Source organism: Rhinolophus sinicus, linkage group LG09, assembly GCF_036562045.2.
Source record: "Rhinolophus sinicus isolate RSC01 linkage group LG09, ASM3656204v1, whole genome shotgun sequence".
In the NCBI taxonomy this organism is placed as follows: domain Eukaryota; kingdom Metazoa; phylum Chordata; class Mammalia; order Chiroptera; family Rhinolophidae; genus Rhinolophus; species Rhinolophus sinicus.
In genome coordinates, this window is record NC_133758.1 from 93,331,436 (window position 1) to 93,351,701 (window position 20,266).

The 20,266-nt window shown below is 32.5% G+C and overlaps 1 protein-coding gene across 4 annotated transcripts in view; it reads right to left on the reverse strand.

Annotated features, from left to right (window-relative positions):
* DGKB (diacylglycerol kinase beta) overlaps window positions 1-20,266 on the reverse strand; it is a 642,123-nt gene that overhangs the window by 257,254 nt on the left and 364,603 nt on the right. The window lies entirely within an intron of this gene.

The following is a 20,266-nucleotide window of genomic DNA, read 5'->3' on the forward strand; positions in this document are numbered from 1 at the left end:
GGCCTTTCTGTGCATTTCCACAGCAAAGATTTACTAATCAAGTGACAGGTACCAGAAGACAAAGGATAGAAGAATTAATACACTGAAGCTATAGAACAAGGAGGTTCAGTGGGGTCTTTCTGCCTAACCAATAGGGCAAAACCCTGCTGTTGATGGGTGGAGGTGGTGGATGGCAAGATGGGAGCCAAAATGTTGGGAATAGAAACATAAGAGATTAGATGTATGTGTTGGCACCTTCATTCTTCAGGTCAACCCCTCAGAGTGGAAAAGAAAAATATCCACATAAGGCAAGGCAATCAAAGAATCCCACATGTAGCCTTGGGAGACCCTATCTGTGACTGAGAAATAGAATGGTGTTTTGAAAATTCTATGCCTTACATGGCATTGAGGCAGAGAAGCAGTAATAGCTGAAAGAGGTGTTCTGTCAAGCAGAGCTGAAGAAAGCTCTTGCAAGGTAACACAGACCTTATTAAGGTGAAAAATTCACCTTAAAATTATAAGACTTTCCCACAATGTGGACTCAAAAGTGCTAAGAGGAGAGAATAGAAGGAAGTATAGGTTGAGGACAAGTAGTTGGTAAGTGTGGGACATTGAAGATGAAGGTAATTACATTATTCTGGGAAGGAGGAAAGGAAGGACAAAGTCAGTGAGTGAGTAGAGAAAGATACCTAGAAAAACTGGGCAGTTACATGGAAAGGACAAAGTTTTAAATCAGAAAAGTGAAGTATTTTAATTGACAAAATCCATTATTAAATTCCATCAATGAGAATGCTGATTCAAGAACAAGATAAGATTAATTATAAAAATTAAAGGCACTCTTTTGAACAATTTAACTTGTGATCGCTTTATATTTTACTGTTGTATTGATGTGCTTATTGCAAGACTAGTAATTTTTATGTAATGATGTAAAATGAACCTAGGTACTCTTATCATTAACTCTATCCCACAAAAATTTAGATATAAACAGAAAGACATCATTAAAACTTCCATTAAAAAATAACAAAAGAAGTTTAAAATTTATAGTATTTAATTATACAGAATTGTACACTTGAAGCCTATATAATTTTACTAACCAATGTCATCTCAATAAATTTAATAAAAATTAAATTTTTTTTCAATTGATTAATTCTTAAATAAAAATAATAAAGTATATTGAATGCCTACTGTGTGTTAGGCACTTGATAATCACTGAAGATACAAAAAGGAATAAAGCATGTGTCTTATCTTTAAAAATTTAACTTCATAACTATTTCTAACAATATTCTTAACTTGAAACTTAAGACAATTTCTACTTTACTTTTTGAATCCTTTTTGTAGTCATTGAACAAGTTTGTTTTGACTTTTATTTGGATTTATTTGGAAAGGTACACCTGTTTTTTGACTGTTTAGAAAATATTAATTATCACCGTCAATATGCTTGCAATATTTCCTGCCAGAAAGAAAAAAACATACATGGCATACATCTCTGTGCTTAAACATCTCAATATCACATAAAATATACAGAGGAAAGCAAACTTTAAACTGTAAACCAGTATGCATATGTGTTTTATTATTTAAACAATAATGATGAGTATCAAAAATCTTCTTAGAATATAAAAACAACCAGGTAATGACCTAGGATCTGTTAAGAACTTTGATTTTCATGTGAATTCCAAACTATTCAACTATGTATTTTAAAACAATATTTATTTTGAAGTTAAGGAAAAACCTGTGACTATGGGATTGCAAATTTTATCCTTTAGTACAAAAATATTTATGTTTCATTTCATCTATTCAGGACCCAAAGAAATATTTATATAGCAACTAACATTTCGATAACTGTTGTTTGCGAATCATTTTGTAATACAATTTCTTGCCTGAAATTTCAGATAAGATTCCATTTGTCCAAACAGATATATCTATGTGAAGGCAAATTTAAATCAGAGCCCTATAAAGCTATAAAACAAAAGGATTAAATGAGATTGAGTGAATTCACACTGTGTGATGAAAATCATCAACGGTATATATAAATGTAATGTCTAATATATGCATGTACTGGAAATGGAAGTGGCAATGTCTTACACATATAGTGATAACTATAGTGATCTTTGAGTTTTACACATATCAGCTGATATACTCCTCTCTATAGGTAGGAATAATGCTGTGCCTTTTTACAGAGGAGGAAACTGAGGAACAGAGAGGGTTAATCTACTGGTAAGCAAAAGAGCCTGCCTGGATTTGGATTTAGGCTATAAAATTTCAGAGTGTGTACACACCACCACTAAAGTCATTTCAAAGATCAAATGCGTAATATGGCTCTGGGATGTCTTGCCTTTCCTACCAAAGACATAAGCAAAACTGACATATATATGGGACTGCCTAATTCTCTACTTCATGTATCGCCTTAGTTCCCTATTAATGTAGCATATATGGAATTGAACTAGAATGTACTACATTTCAGAGAATCTCAGTGTCTCCACAATTGCTCAAAGTTCGCACACTACTTAAGATTAGGAGTCTACTTAAACCCCTTATCCACCGTATTTCTCAATTGTATCTATTGTACAGGTCCTTACATTTCAGAACTTGAGTTTCCCACTCCTTTCCTATGCTCTGAAAACTATCCAAACTCTTTTGAATATTTTTTCTCATATTTCCAGTTTTTCATCTATTGTAGGGGTGGGCAGTAAATTTGTTCTGTAAGGACCAGATAGTAAATATTTTAGGCAATGGTCTAGGTCACAACTCAACTCTGCCCTTGTGGTTCAAACACAGCCATAGACAGCAGAAAAAACAATAAATTTGGCTATGTTTCAAAAAAACTTTTTTTCCTTTTTTTTAAAGCAAGCAGAGGTCTGAAACTGGTATGTGTGCCATAGTTTTCTGATGCTTGATCTACCTTGTTATGAAACACTAGGAAGCATTTATATCTTGCTCCACCTTTGGAGAGGGAAGCATAATGTAAAAATGCTCTCCCTTTTAGAGAAACCACTTAATTCTATGGCACCGCTGTATGTCTCTGTCAAACTTGTATTCTCTTCTCGACCACAATTTTAACTGAAAAATCATTTTGAGCCAATGCTTGTGTAGCCCATGTTTTTACAAACATTATTTCTCTTGATAGCCACAAAAAACCTGTGAGTTGTCTACCCAAATAATTTCAACTTACAGAGATAATTTTCACAACAGGAACTATGATATGGCTCCTTCATCCAAAGCCTGCTCTTTTTACCATATAACACAATTTTTGTATCACATGTGTAATTATTAGATGCATATTACCTATTAAATAGTATTTTTTTCAAAAACTTCCAAGTCCATTTTCTACATTCCACAAATCACTTAATATTTCTGACCTGCCTTCCTAAATTCCATAGAATTATTGGAACTCTGTATTATGACATCAATATGCCTCATGCACTAGATTCAGATGATAGTTTTGATAGTAAATTCTAATGGGGATGAAAAGGAAATGAAATGGTATTACACTACTTACATTAAATGTATTATTCAATCTAATTTAACCTGACAAAAACCCTGAGAGCTAGAAATCACTAGGCTGTTGTTACAGTTGATGAAATGGAGGATCCTAAATTCTAAATAATTTACCCAAGGTTTCAGAGCTGATAAGAAGTAGAAGCAGAATCAGAATTCATACACAGACAGAATAGAAGGTTTGTGCATTTGTGAGACATCACGACATTTCTCACAGCTGAGTTACCTATGGAACCCAATACCAGGTCCAAACTTCCAAATCACAAACATACTTTTTTCTTATGTAAATTATCCTTAGAATTGTCCATATTTCTTAATAAGGACCAAGAAAACTTGTTTGTGTCATTTGAACAGTGAAGTTAAAAATCTCAGAAATAACTTCAATATAAGTTTTATTACTGTTTATGTTCTAGAGAGCTTGGAACACTCTGAATGAAATTAAAATGCATTTCCTTGGTGTGGAATTATGAACATTTGTCAAAATTGTTTTGTACAAAACTCCCTAGGTTTTCACAGCTGTATAAATTCTACCCCAAAGAAATAAGTGCAGACTGAATAAAAACTGATGTGCATTTTTGCATATAATAAACAAAAATCTCTTTATTTTATCTTGCCAATGTCCTACAATAACTTCATTTACGTTGTAACTGTGTTAAACATGTGCAAAGAAAGTACATGACATTTGCGGTGCATTTAATGGTCTTCAATAAGTTTTTCTGGTTAGTTATATTTCTCTAGAGATTACCTTTCCACAGGAACTAATTTTATGTTTTCTAACTAAAACCCAACCTTTCATGCTGTGCATTCAAAGTTACACCAAACATTCTCCACTCTATTAAAAGTAATTGAGTCAGAACATAAAGGTTTTTTAAATGAATGTGCACTGAACATTGTCCAACTTGGTTCAGGAAATAGATTTAGGGAAGTTTTTAATACTCTGCAAACTTTAAGAAGAGGAAATTACCTTTGGTTATTTAAAGCTAGACAAGATTGGACTTTAGAACTTTTAAGACAATGTGCTATCATCAACCCCAAGGCAGTGAAAGAGGGCCCTTATTTTTTCTCTTTTTTTTCTTTTTTTAAGTTACTTAGTGTTTTATTTTTATAAATTGTGTTTTCACTCTTGGAAATTCAAACACCGTATAGTACTGGTTTAGGCACTTAAGATGTAAGATCTAGTTGGTTTTGTGTAATAGGATGCTAAAATTGAAATAGAATCACTTGTAATATCAAACAATAATTTGAGCCCTCAACAACATCAGAAGTTGGGGGTGTTAATGCACATGCACAAAATGATTCTTTGTGACTTTTCAAAGATTAAATTGCACACTCTGTATGGACAAAGGAGGAAATTAAATCAGGATATGAATGAGTCCTATTTTATTACGTAGATGTTCTACAAAGCCTAATACCATTGCTTTACCTGAAAAGTTAATCACTTCTTAAATTATTTTTTCCAATTGTTAACCTTCCAAAGAGACATGCTAGCTTAAAATTAACATGGCCTATTAGTTGCATTCGCTTAAAAGTTCACAGAAATATTTTACAGCTTTTAATTGTTTCAAGTTTATATAAAGGATTAAATATATTTTAAGCATCTACATTAAGTAACGTGATTATTTTATTCTAATCTGAAAACCTAATTATCACCTTCTTATGGAGGACAAGAAACAGCTTTAGAGGCAAATTAATATATCCTATCAGTGGGGCAGTTTGTCACTTTATTAAATAATCATCTTGGCAAATAAGATTGTTATAAGGTTCATAAAATGAAGAAAATAGACAGGAACCCCTCACACGATTACACATTGAAATTAACTTCCCACAGGTCTTTAAACAGTTTACTGCTCTTTCACTGTGTTGGATCATAAAGTAGAAACGACAGCATTAACTTCTCTTTAAAACATAAGAAGCAAATATATGCATATTTCATATTATCTTTTAAATGTAAACAGATTTCAGACACTACTCAGATCTAGCATATATTTCACTATAGACAAGCTTTAAGAAGCATGCTGTGTGTGTTACGGCAACAAGAAATCATGGTGTACTAGTAAAGAGAGTATGTAAAAGAGCTTAAATTATTAAAACTAAGTAATTGCCTAAAATATACAGTTGCCACTAATTTCTGTACATTAAAGAGCTTCTATGTGCTTAAAAATGTGCTATTTGCTTATCTAAATAAGAAGTACATGGAAAAAATATAAAAATAAATGTAAAATATGAGATTCATGAAAAAGACTTTTGAAAGAAACATAATATTACTTGTATTTTTGGAATAATTATAAAATATTTTAAAAAGATCATTAAATACTTCTAAACCAAAGAGGTATGTGGAAAAAAGTTTTATAAATACTATAATCTATGTATTATACAAGAGTAATGCTACTATTCCTAAACCTAATATTCTATGATTTTGGTTTTAAATAAGAATTTCATGTTAGAATGCCCTCAGTTCCAATTAGAAAAGTGTTTAAGACATTTTGGCATTTATTTGGTTAGCAATGCTACAGTTAAGAAAGAGTATCAACACTTTGACTTTTAGTTTGAAGTACAGTCCTTTGCACATCAGATTAAAACTAGTCTTGTTCATCAAATATAATCAAAAGCTACTTAATTAGCAGGACTAAGGTACACAGATGGCCTTTGACCTATCACAGATTGCTCAGATTTTGGCATTTTATAACAAATTCTTAAGTCGGCTGGCGGGCATTCAAAGACAACTCAGATTACACTTTACTAAAAGAGATACATACTTCCACAAGTGAAGGACTACTGGTATAAAGATCTAAGATCTGGAATTAACACAACACTCAGCAAAACAATTTATTTGCCAGTGCGCTTAAGAAAGGACTCTATTTCTGTGTTTTCTTGATCACAAGGATTGCTGCAATGACTGAGTGTGTGTGAGCCAGCGCCCTCTGCTGGCTGGATTCTTCAACTTCTTTAAAGTACTTAGCATCTCTTCAAATTTCACTAATAAGGATGTCCTAAAGCTTAATTGTTTTTGGAAGTAAGAAACTATGGAATGTTTATGTAAAAATTTCAATTTTAAATTGAATTCCAGGCATTCTAACAAAATTAGATTTTCCATGAGAGGCACAATAAAGTTAGACTCTTAAATTGCTTATCCTAAAAACTGAAGAAACACTTCAATAAGCTTTATGCCTAAATAATAAATAAATGCTTCTGAAAAAATGGTATAAATAAGCAAACAAAATAATTTAAATAAATGTCTCTGATAAAACTAGTAACTAATAATAATGCCTAATTACATATTAGTATACTTACGAAAACATATGAAAATATAATTCACCAATGATTTTAGGTCAGTCTCTTCAAAAAACCTAACTACCATTTATTATAGCAAGTATAGTTCAAAATAACGAAACCCAGTCAGATAACTCAATTATCACTACCCTGGATTTTAGCAATGCTCCAGTTTACAGATGATGGAGCAAGAATGACTCCTTTATTACAATGGTTTTTCATCTCCATTCCAGACATTCCATCTAATTCCTGGCCAGTAAAATGATGTGTTGTCTATGGAATTGACCTGCATATCCCAGAGATACCTCACATTCAACAAGCACAGAACAAAATTAATACTCTTCCTCTCACACACCAGCTCTTCTTCCTACATTTACCTCTTGGTTGGTATCGTTACCACCCTGCCTTCATTCACCATTTCCTTTACGTACATAAACATACCTCTAGCAATTATCAAGTTTGGTAACAGTAAACACTTTTTAGTTCTAAAAATCCATTTCTTTAGGCTTATGTCCTTGTTTAAAACCCTATAATTGTTTCATGTTATTTCAAGGATAAAGTCCAAGTTTCCAGTGGGACCAGCAAATTCTTTGTGATCTGAGTAGGATGAACAAACCTCCTTTAATCTTAACGTTTATTATCTAGCTATGTGTCCATCTATGTATCTACATATCTCTGTATCTATCTAGAACTATTTATACTCTCCACCACACCTTGCTATGTTTTATGTTACTTTACCTTAACACATGATATTTCTTCTATTGACTCCACAGTTACTTGTAAAGTGTCTATTCATTTTTTAGAACCATGTGTGAACATTGTGTTTTCTATAAAGCCTTCCTAGCACCATACGACACCACTATCACATTAGAATAATTTTCCTTTTTATTCTTATGCGTGATACTTTGATTACTGCATTCATCTCATAGTACTATACGTTTGCATGTATCTTTCCCCAAATAAACCATAAATGCTAAGAGGCTGGAATGGTATCAAACTCATCTTTTATCCTGAGCAATAGAAGTATTTTATTTTTTATACATACGCATTAAATGATTACTTATCTGGACAAAATGGTTAGTAACTTGCTAAACATGTACACTACAGCAATTTACTTATAACAGTAACTCAGTTATATGTAAATGTCTACAGTGAGAATAATAATAGTAAATATCTCATAGGATTTTGTGTGCATTAAACAAAACAATCCAGGAAAACCATTTGGTAGAGTATATGAAATAGTCCAGCCTTTAAGAACTATCAGTGTTGAGATTTATTATAGTACATTGGTACAACAAAAGACAACTATTAGATCTGAATTCTGGGTATTAGGCTATAAGAACTCACAATGAAAATAAGATGGCCACTATTACACAATTATTTTACATTTTCATGGTAACCCGTCATTTCCTTTTCTGATATAATTTTTCTAATAAAGAAAGGTTAATAGATACAAAGAAAGTAGTAGAATGTTTTCCTTAAACTTTGCATTCTTTTATGTCATATAATAGTTTTTGTTTAGTTTAGATGTAAATATGGTTTAGATCATTAGGTAAATACAAAACAGGATAAAACATCTATTTTGAAATGCAAAAAAGCCAATAAAATTAAAGTTATTGAATATGAATATAAATGGATTTCATACTGATAAATTCACAGATTACATGAATCATGGTGCATGAATGTTTCTATACCATAGAAGGTATTATCAAAATTCCAGATGACCTTTCTAATTTGAGTATACCTTAAAAATTAAAAGACAATGAAGTAAATAAGAAAAAAAGTTAATGATAGATGACAATAAATAAGTAAAACAATACATGTAAAGAACTGAATATGTCTATGCGTAAAAACAAAAAAATTATGCCATCACAGTGAGTAATAAACCTATCAAATTAGAAGTGTGGCATAGGTGGCATGTGGCTTGCTTAGAGATACAAGGACCTGTAAAGATTTAAACTTACAAAGCAGATAAATGTAGGGTTGGTTTCCTGAACGAGTTTTATTATATACAGTTTTCTACATACTACTTATAAGTATTTTTATTACATCACTAAACAGATGAAATAGAAGATGAGTACCATAGAAATTTAGATATAAGCTACTTCCCAAAGCTTGTAAATGAATTTAGAAATGTGAAGTCTGTAAAAAGCCCAACTTATTTTTACATTGTCCTAAGATTTTGACAGAGACTGCTGATTGGCCCCTATTGTCTATTTTCCTTTCTTTCTCTGTGTATCAGAAACTCCCATGCTTTAGGTGGGCACATGAACCCCCAGCAGGAGACCACATTTTCGTGAGCTTTTGCCTTTCACAGTGGATGCTTCCCTAAGTCATAACGTGAGCAGAAGTGACAAGTGCGACTTTCAGTGGAAGAACATGGTGAAGATGCTATGAGCAGGGGACATGGAGATGAGAAGAACACCTTTTGGGGGGATGTCCTCTCTCCTTACCTCAGACAAAAATAGACACTTCCTCCTGGCAGCACTTTGCACTCAATTTTGCACTTAACTTCTGTGATAATCTTTACCACATTTTATTTTGGTTTGTCTTCCCCACTGACCTGCAGGCTTTTGAAGGGCAGGGAGGATATTTAATTATTAACCTTACTTATTTTCCAAGCACTTTCATATTATAGAAATATTTATTACTATAAATGTTTTTTGTTACACATTAAAAATGGAAAGAAAATATGAAATTATGTCAAAGGGGTTTGTGTTAAAGTGGTAAAGATTTTTCTTTGGTTTTCTTCAAAATTTAGTAGTTTTCATAATGAAAACTATAAATGTATTAATCTTTAATTCTTTACTGAGTAAATGATATATAAATGAGTATTCTTAAAATATGAGAAAAAAATATGAGAACATTAGGCCATAAAATGAGAAGGAATTTCCTATGAATCAATATTTGCTTAAGAAAATTATATATATATTTGATGTATATACATAAAACATTTATATTTCAATTAGAGGATAAGTCTCTTTGGTGATTAGTTAGTTTTTTGAACATACTTAGTTTTCTCTCAGCACTTAGAAAGCTTTTCAGAGAGCAGAGACCTAGGTTTTAAAACCTTTAAAGACATGTTACATAGCAAATCAAAGAAACACTAAAATAAAATAAGAAGGCTCATACACAACACAAAAAAGAAAAATCAGTTTTGAACAAATATTGCTCATTCTGTTCCACACCAAAGATGTGAGAGACAGAGAGAGAGGGGTGGGGCGGGGGCGCGAAGGAGGTTGGGAAACAAAATGAAACTCAGGGGATACACTTTTAATTAATTATTTGAAGATAAAGGTACTAGGCCCTATCAAATGCCTTTTATAGAATAAAATTATTCTAATACAGCTTTTAAGTCCTTTTAAAGTTGATTTGCAGAAAGTTTAAAGTACCTTTAAAAACTAGCTTAGGACTTGAATATATCTATACACCAATGTAATCAGCAGCATTATTTACAACAGCCAAAATAACCCAAATGTCCATCACAAGATGAGTGAATAAACAAAATGTGGTATATGCATATGATGAATTATTCAGCCTTAAAGAGAAAGGAATTTCTGACACATGTTATAATAGAGACTAGTCTTGAAGACATTATGCTAAGTAAAAGAAGCCAGTCACAAAAGGACAAATATTTTGTGGTTCTACTTACATGAGGTACATAGAGTAGTCATATTCATAGAAACAGAAAGAAGAATGGTCATTATCAGAAGCTGGAGGGAGGGGAGGGAAGGGAGTTATTGTTTAATGGGTACAGACTTTAGTTTGGGAAGAAAAAAATAGTTCTGGATATGGATGGTGTTAATGGCTGCACAATAATGTAAATGCACCTAATGCCATGAACTATACACATAAAATAGTTAAAATGGTACACTTTTCATTACATATATTTTACTATAATGAAAAATTAAAAAAGTAGTTTGAAATATAGCATATGACTCAAATTTTGAAAAATTTTTCAAACAATATAAACACCTAGCTTCATTCCTATGACTTTAATAAAAACCACACAAATGCATCTGTATAAACAAAAATAACCTTTATTCAGCATAAAGAATTCTACAAGTTTGTTAGTTTTGGTATGTAATAAAGACTATATTAAAGGGGGAGGGGAGTTGTAGAAGAGGGTAAAAGGGGTCAAATATAGGGTGATGAAAGGAGAACTGACTCTGGGTGGTGAACACACAATGTGAGAAATTGATGATGTATTACAGAATTGTACACCTGGAATCTATGTAACTTTACGAACAACTGTCACCCCAATAAACTTTAATTTAAAAAAATTAAGAAATAATAACTAACAACTAAGAAGAATATTGAAAACAGCAATCAGGAAGATCTTCCTTTATTTTAAATGTTTTCATAGCCTAGTGCAACTGTCATTTTGTCACCCTTTCCTGTGAACAACCAATTCCAAGATTAATTTCCTGACTATGTACTTAGCTCTTTATTGCCAAACTCCCTTGAGGTATAAAAATACAAATACCATACGGTTTCATTTATATGTGGAATCTAAAACAAAACAAAACAAACAAACAAACACACAAACATAACAAATCAAAACAGACTTATAGAAAAAGAGACCAAAGGAGAGGTTGCCAGAGGGGAGAAGGATGGGGGGATGGGTGAAAAAGATAAAGGGGAATATAGTCAATAATATTGTCATAAGTTTGCATGGTGACAGATGATCTAGAATTAGTGGGGTGAGCACAATGTGAGGTATAAACACGTCAAATCACTACATCGTATACCTGAAATTAATATAACTAATATATTATATACCAACTACACTTAAGTTTAAAAAAAATAGCTTAAAACATAAGATCATGGATGAAAACAAACATATTTTTAAAACAATTAAAAAAAAAATCATTTCAGATCCCTTCAGAGACTATATTACCAGAATCATGATTTAACATACATCTCATGCCCTGAGTCCTTTGGGCCTCAACTTTTGATATTCAAAAGCCAGAATTATAAAATTTCAAATCTACTCTCAAACTTTTGTCTCTATAATACATTTCAAGTCTGTTGACATTTAATAACTGAGAACTGTGATCCCTTCCTTCCCAACCCTTTCATGAAGTAGTAGACACATTAGAGTTTGGAAAAAAGAAAGGCCAGATAGTTAAATCAAAATACATCAAGAAATTATAAACACAATAAGTAGTATTTCAAATTATTAATCCTCTACAAATTCTGCAAGAAGGGAGTGCAGGGTGGTTTGGGAGCCAAACCTAGCCTGATGGAACAAGGGAGGAGTAGCCTCAGGACGAGGCAACTAAGCAGATATCAGTCTAATAAACAGCAAAGGCCAAAATAAAAGGAAGGAAGGGCAGGTACAGAAAAGGGGAAAGGAAAGATCCAAAGTCAGGCTAGGTCCCAGATCGTGGAAGGCCTTATACATTAATAAGGACCTGAGAAATCAGTCAGTTTGATAAAGGAAGGTAAGTTAGCATTTTTCAAAGATCACTCTCAAAGACATTTCAAGAGATTAGAGAAAAGAATATATGCTGAGGAAAAAGTATATCTCAGAATTCTGAGAACGGTTAACAATTATGGCTTGGTTAGACAGCAGAAGAAGCCATAAATAAAACTCAAAGCTTAGTATAAGCAGTTAAGATGGTGTGTTTAATGGACTAAGAAAGAGAAATTGACAAATTCAATTTCTGTAGAGGTAAAAAAACATATATATAACCTAGGAACTTAGAGATGTTTTGTGACCTCAATGAGAACAGCTGCACATTAGTGGAATGGAATACAGATTAGATTGTTTTTTCATAAAGGAATGAATGAGTAATGAAAAAGTGTAGAAAATTTATTCAAAGAGTGGCTGGGAATGTCACTGTAGTCCTTTCTATAAAGATGAAGCCGTATTCTGTTATTGATACACTCTATCTAAAGAAAGCTATATATAAAATATACCATACCATTTATCACCCTCACCAATTCTCAGCAAATAAGAGGTACCTTTACCCTTAGGTCTAGCATGATAAAAATATGGGTGCCCAGTATAAGGTCTCAAGGTCAGTGTCAGTGATTAGCAGTAAGTGGTATTAGTGAAATGCAACCAGCATTAAGACTGCTCAAATATTACTAGAAGCAGAGGACCCAGAAAATGAGGTAAAAAGAAGGGAATTGGAAATTCCAACATAAGTTATAACTCAAGAACCAAAAGAGAGTAAGTTCCATGGGAAGAAGGGACATAGAGAGACAAGGAGCTATTTCAGAGGGACAGTTTATTCCTGACTGTGTGTACATGTCTTAAAAGCATGAGCTTTGGTTCTGCTACCATGTTTTCCTGAAAATAAGACCTAGCCGGACAACCAGCTCTAATGCATCTTTTGGAGCAAAAATTAATATAAGACTTGGTCTTATTTTACTATAAGACTGGGTATGATATGATATGATATAATATGATTAATATAATACTGGGTCTCATAGTAAGTTTTGCTTCAAAAGATGCATTAGAGCTGATTGTCCATCTAGGTCTTATTTTCGGGGAAATACGCTACTATGAATCGTCATGTAGTCAGTATCAACGTCTGTAAAATGAAAACAGCAATAGTTACAGAGGAGATTTACTCTGAGGAACAAAGAAAATATTGTATGATAAAAAACACTTAATGACTTGGAAGAGTTATTCCTAAATAAATAGTAGACTTTATTATAATTCTATGTTGTGATTATCATTCCCATTAAACTCTAAGCTCTTTTGAAAGAAGAACCTGGTATTATTCATCATTGAAAACCCTTGTGTGGAGTATTAAAATATGTTTTGATACTCCTCTGATTGAAAGGTGTTATTGATGTCCCCTTTCTTTGAATCTGAGTGAGTTTTTGACCACGTCAATCGAAATAAATGCAGTGAACATGAAATCATGTGACTTTCGAAAGTAAGTCAAAAAAAGGCCAAAACAGCTTCTCATTGTCCTTTTGAAACATTCACTTTTGGAGGACTGAGCGTCCATGTCGGAAGTTTGGCTATCCCAGGCCACCACACTGTGAGAAAGCCCAGGCCGCATGGAGAAACCTATGCAGGTACTTGTGATGGTTCATTTTACGTGACAACTTGAGGAGTTACAAAGTGCCCAGATTAAACATTGCTTCTGGGTGTGTTTTGAGAGTGTTTCTGGATGAGATTAGCATTTGACTTGGTGGACTCAGTATATTACCTTTCCCAATGGGGGGTAGGCATCATCCAAACTGTTAAGTGCCTGAATAGAATAAAAGGCAAAGGATGGAGGAATTCCCCCTTTTTCCACTGCCTCATTGATTGAACTGGGATAGCTCATCTTCTCTGATCCCCTGGATTGACACGATCATCTCCCCTGGTTCTCAGGCCCTCAGACTCAGATGGAATTACACCACCACTTTCCTGGGTCTCCAGATCGCAGAAGGCAGATTGCAAAACTTCTTAGTCCCCGTAACCATGTGAGCATGTTGGTTCTGTTTCTCTGAAGATCCCTGACTAATATAGTGCTCCAGGTAAGGTCTCAACCAACAAACAGCATCAGCTACCAGACATGAGAGTAACCAAGCCTCAGGTGATTCCATCCCTTAGATGTCAATTCACTTTCAACCATTGAGTCTTCCCAGTTGAAGGCCCAGATGTGAAGAAGCAGAGACTCCATCCCTGCTTTGCCCTGATTCAATTGCTGACCTCCAGAGGCTATGTACATACTAAAATGGTTGCTTCATACAGTTAAGCTTTCAAGTAGTTTGTTATCTAGTAATAGTTAACAGAAGAGATTTTGATAATGTGGAAGTGCTGTGCAGCCATTACAAAAACAAAAACATAAAAAATGTGACATTTGCTTTGAACCTGAATGGTGAGCAGAACCTGGAAGGGACAGGACACTCACAAGACTTAGGAAATTGTTAGTGAGGGTTTAGACAATATAGGAACAGTGTTATTGGAAAGGGGAGGAAATTGATCCCATATTATTATGGTGGCTAAAAGTTTGTTATGAAGCAGTAGTAACTAGGATAACTTGGCAAATCCTACCAAATGTTGACACAGTGTGTTTGACAAATAAAATCTTTTAAAAATACCATAAAGTTGTAGCATTTCTGGTATTTTTCTTGCTAGAAACTTAGGTGGGAAGAGAGAGACTTCTGAGAAATTAGAATAAAAATATTCCTATATTAATAAATCAAGATTTTGTGCTTACACTTCCTAACTCTCCTCAAGAGTTTTGCATTATATTAAGGAAACATTTTCTTTATATTTTAAAGCTAGTCCAGGTGAGTATGAACATATAGGATGAGAGCTGCTTAAGTAAGAGTCCCTATAGTGTAAAAACACTGGTCATGTAGAAACACAAAGTATAACATACAAACTTCAAAATGCTGCATATGTGAGAATATTATTTTTTTCTCTTCAAAGAAAAATTAATGTGAGGGAAATCTTTTTTAAGAAAAGTAAATCAGCCATTCAAGGTTAACATTTTAGAACTAATTATGTTCAGTCAGAAAATAATGCTGAACATATCCACATAAGAACATGTATTCCAAAAGAAAAGGCATTAGTGATTAATGCTTGGGTGGAGCAAGAAGCAATGGATAGTATCTAATTAGTTCCAATTAGCCATGCCAGGGGATTATTTTCTAGGTAAAATTACCTTATAATGAGGTGATTAACCTCTTTGGAAAGAGTTCAAGATAGACTAACTTTATACTGAATATGCCCTATGAAGAAGTGCTATAACAAGGGTCCTCAAATTTGTTGCCAGGGATAATTCCTACTAAGAATCAATTGATTTCATTCTAGAACAACCAAAGACTTTTATTATATTATTGATAGAGTGAACTCTAAAGCATCTAGATGTTATAAATTAGGTATTTAAACTTCATATGAAATTAACTAACCTAGGTGGCACTAACTTTTTCTAAAGGCTATAACATTCAAACTCTTATCAATTCCAAATTCTAGCCTATAGGTTATCTACAAACATCAAAAAAAAAAAAAAAAAGAAAAGTCTGCCATTGACATTGATCAATGTCACAGGCTTATTCCCCAAAGTCAGCTGTCCATTGTCTAATTAGTTTAGTGGATCCCCTCAGTCCCCGGAGCACAACTGGTTCTTGTTATAGTTATAGAGACTAATGCTTGAGGGGAGTGGGTCTGAGCACACAGGAAACAGAGCTTCAATGTTTTAAACACAAAAACACTTGGTAAATTGGGAATAGGGTGCTTAGAAACTGTAGCTTTTACTGCTGGCTAAACTTACATTTGCTTTTTTCCTTAAAATTGATAATTTATTTATATGGACTGGTTGAAATTTTATACACATAAATTTGCATATAATCTAATGCATATATAGTTGGTGTCAACTTGAAAAGAACAAAAAATAATTTAATTTTGTGTTCTAATTTGAAAAATATTTCCTGAAAGATTCCATGTAGGCATAGAAACTGTAATCATTAGATTTTTTTTCTTAAACTACTTTCTTACTGTTCAGTACTCTTCCCTATAAGAAAATACTCTATCATGCGTGTTTCACCTGTGATTTTGTGCACATGTCTGAATCAACTACTGTTACTTCATAAATCTTGTTTCTCAATTTGGTATCCTAGAAAGTGAATGTGTGCATCTGTGTGTATATAAAATTTTTGCATAAAACACATGCAAATTCATGTAAAGCAAAAACACAAATCCTAGGACGAGACAAGCAAAATCAAGGAGGAAAATATTGGGAAGATTTGCATGGAATGATACTCATAAAATGTAAGAATCTTATAAACAGAAACTAGAAATAAATGTTTCTTTTTCAGCTAAATCAGAGAGTATACAAGCAACCTTATATACTTGAACATATATTCTTTAGAGCTCAATGGTCACCTGAATTGGGGAGCCCCAGAAAACATCCTTAGGTCTGTACTATTACAATGTAGACTTTTTTTTCTAGTTTATATTCTTCTACAGAAACTATCACTATCTAAGGTTTCTATGTAACTCCAAATTCATTTTCCTCTTATGCCACAGAGATTGGAAAGATTCAGTGTCTAGATGGCTACCTGTCATATAAAAGGGGCTGCATATTAAACATCTATAGAATAAATAATTAACTAATCAATGGCAGATAAGCAGTATTTTATCCAAACTTTAGGGCCCTGATTGGAAGACAAATATACCACTGAATAATAAATAATTTAGTGAATAAATTTAGCAAATATCTACTGAGTGCTAATTATGGTTCATGTACTGTATAGATACTAAAATCCCAGAGAGAGTTTCATTTCATGATCTCGCAAGGCCTATTGTCAAAAACATCAAGAATCACTCCACAGGATGAGTGCAATTTTAAAGGCATAGCAAATTTTCTAAATTCATTTATGATATTAATTTGGTAATTTGGAAAACATAGACTATTTTTAAAATTAGGGTTACTAATACAGTAATATCACATTGTCAGCCTATTATACGCATTTGTCAGTTTTGTTTCTTTTCTTCACACATTTGGAAGGCAAAACTTTCCGACATACCTAATATCACTATGTAGAATCTGAGTTAAATTGCCTTATTTAAATTCACACACCAATTTTAGTTTTCTAGTTGTAGATTTCATCATAAAAAGCAGAAAGTAGTACAGAAATGAAGAACATACATCTGAATCAGGTGGGGATGAGGGTGGGGGTGGCTAAGAAAAGGATCTTTATGTCATTAAAGGAGTTAGAGACCAGATACTTTTAAATAACCATTGTGGATTTAATGAAATAGTATCTTTGTAGAGTGTTGTTGGCCTTCAGTGTTTGTTAGCAAATGGTACTATGCACTGTATATTAAGAATTTGAATTGGTTCTCTGAACACAAGCTATGACTACACTATTAAAAACTCCTTGTAAAACCGCCAATACTTTTTCTATACCTAGTTCCTATTTTGCATATTACTTTAAGTCCTTGTCAAAGTTACATGGTTTTATTCATGGAATTAAATAGTTCTGCATTTCCCCCCAAATTATTATAAACCTTTATACTTGTCATTTTAATTGGTGCATACTTTTGTGTTTTAGTTTATAGTTATTAATGTCATTATTTTTTTAAAGCAAGAATTTAAATTGCTCCACCTATATAGAACCAGGAGAGGCATAATGTACATGAATTATAAAAATGGAAATAAGATTGTACATATTAATAGGCAAGTTATATAATTATTTTAAATACCAATATTATGTAATAAATAGTTTTAAATAATAGTAGCATAAATACTTTAAGGATGATTTTGTTTTAAGTCTAAAAGAACAGAAATATGTATTAAAATTCACTTTGAAGAAAATCTTAAAGTTTAGACAGTTGAACAGCATGCTACCTTTTAACAGTTGACTTAGATTTACATAGAAAATTTGAAAAGAATATGATATAAACCTCTCAAGTAGCACTCTTTTAAGCACCGGAAAAATCATTATCTTTCCCAGTTCTTTCAATTTCTGTCATAAGAAGCATAGAGAGCAGGACTATATATTTTGGTAATTAATTTCCTTAAGATAATGTTGGAAACATCATGTTCTTTAAAATATAAATGAATTTCAAGGTGAGCATTCTAGAGGATAGTATTAATGGCATATGATTTATTGTGACAAGAAATCTGATCTGAAACACCATTATTAGGAGTACCAAAAAAAAATCCATTTGCAAATTCCTGAAAATATGAAAGAGTGCTATGGCTGAACCTGTCTCAATGTTGAAATCTGAAAATCTGTCCTTTTAAGCATGAAATTGCTTGTGCACAATATCTGGCATAGAAATTTATTAGAAAACGTTCATATGCTAAATATGTTGCATTATAGTTCAGGGAATTACTTAAATGCTTATAATCCTGAGTGAGAAGGCTTAATCTATAAAAGTGCAGGCAGAAATGTATATGCCTAATTGACAGTAAAATGTATAATTTTGGGTGGATTGTTATCTTAAAAAATAGTTGGTCAATAATACAATGAGCATCTACTCTACACCTGGCATTCTTTGAACTCACAATAGAAACAGATAGATATGTGTCAGTCTAGAAGGTGTTTTGTAGTTATTACTGCTCCAAGTGAAATATTACTAATTTATAACATTAAACTATGCAATCAAGATTTACTCGTGCCTCAAATTTGTACACTGGGGTGTACAAACACATTGCTGTAAATGGCATCTTACCACAATGAACAGCAGGGAATGTTATAAATTAGTACTGTAATTGATAATAAAATAAGTAGATATATGTGGATAATAAACACCTGTATTATTAAAAAAATAAAATATTCTAGAGAACAGAATTCATTGGCCACTGACACTTGAAGGAGGGTTACAAATACTGGCATTCTTATACGTAGGCTGTCAAATTTTTGAGGATCACATAAATTTATTGATACACCACTGTATACTTTTAATTTTCCTTTCTTCCTCCCATCTCGCCCATCTCTATCTGTCTCTGTCTTTCTTTGTCTCTCTCTCTCTCTCTCTCACCCTCTCTCTGCAGAATAATTTTGGGACAAACATGACAAACATCATTAAACTTTTTTTAACCTTTAGATTTCTTAAAGCCACTAATGGGCTTTCAAATTGTGAAACTACTGAAGGGGTACACTGCATGCCGCATTTTCCAAACAGCATTTTTTAAAACCAATTTTAATACAGGAATATCGACACATGAATGCTTAATAGAATGGCATGAGGGTAAGCACAGGCTAGTCGATTCTACAATATGGTTTTATGTATATTAATAAATATGTTCATTTCTAGGACACTCAAGGTATATTATCAAATGCTAAATCTATAAAGTGAATATAATTTCATTGTTACATCGATTTACGTTTACATATTTCATGAAATAAAATTAAATCTTGTAAAATGAAATGTCTTTTTATTCTAGATGTAAAGAAAACTTATAGGTGCAAATTTTTAATTAGATTATTTTTGACTTAATTTTTTAATATACATGGCACAAAATTCAAACAGTACAAAATTCAAACAGTGAAGTAAAAATTCAGTCTCCACCCAAACCACTTGGTTCCCTTTTTCCAAACAGAACCAGGGTTAAAAGATTTTTGTGAATCCTTCTACAGATTTATGTGCAATATATGTATTCATAGATACACTTTTTTCTTTAAAATGAAACTTATAGCTGCCTGAACTATGAGAGAAAAAGCAAACCATAACACAATGATTTATCATTTGTAAGGTAAGAAAGAACACAAGGCAAAAACCTACGGAAGGTATTAGAAATAGTTTTCATATGTTTTGATAAACATTTAAATAGGTAAATTTGATGAAAAATCAGATAGGACCTCACTAATCATGAAACTGTTTACTAGGATGATTCTTGTATAAAGTAACACACAAAAGTCTAGAGTTAAGAAAAATCTATAATAATTCTGCAAATACATTTAACAGCACTTTTTTTATGAACAAACATGGAAGAAAAGTATGTCAATGTACTAGTGTGAGTCAAAATTGAAATAAATATAAGAATTTCCAGAGGCAGGCAGTTGTCTAAAATGTGTTTTGTAACATTCATGACACAATTTCAACCTAGAC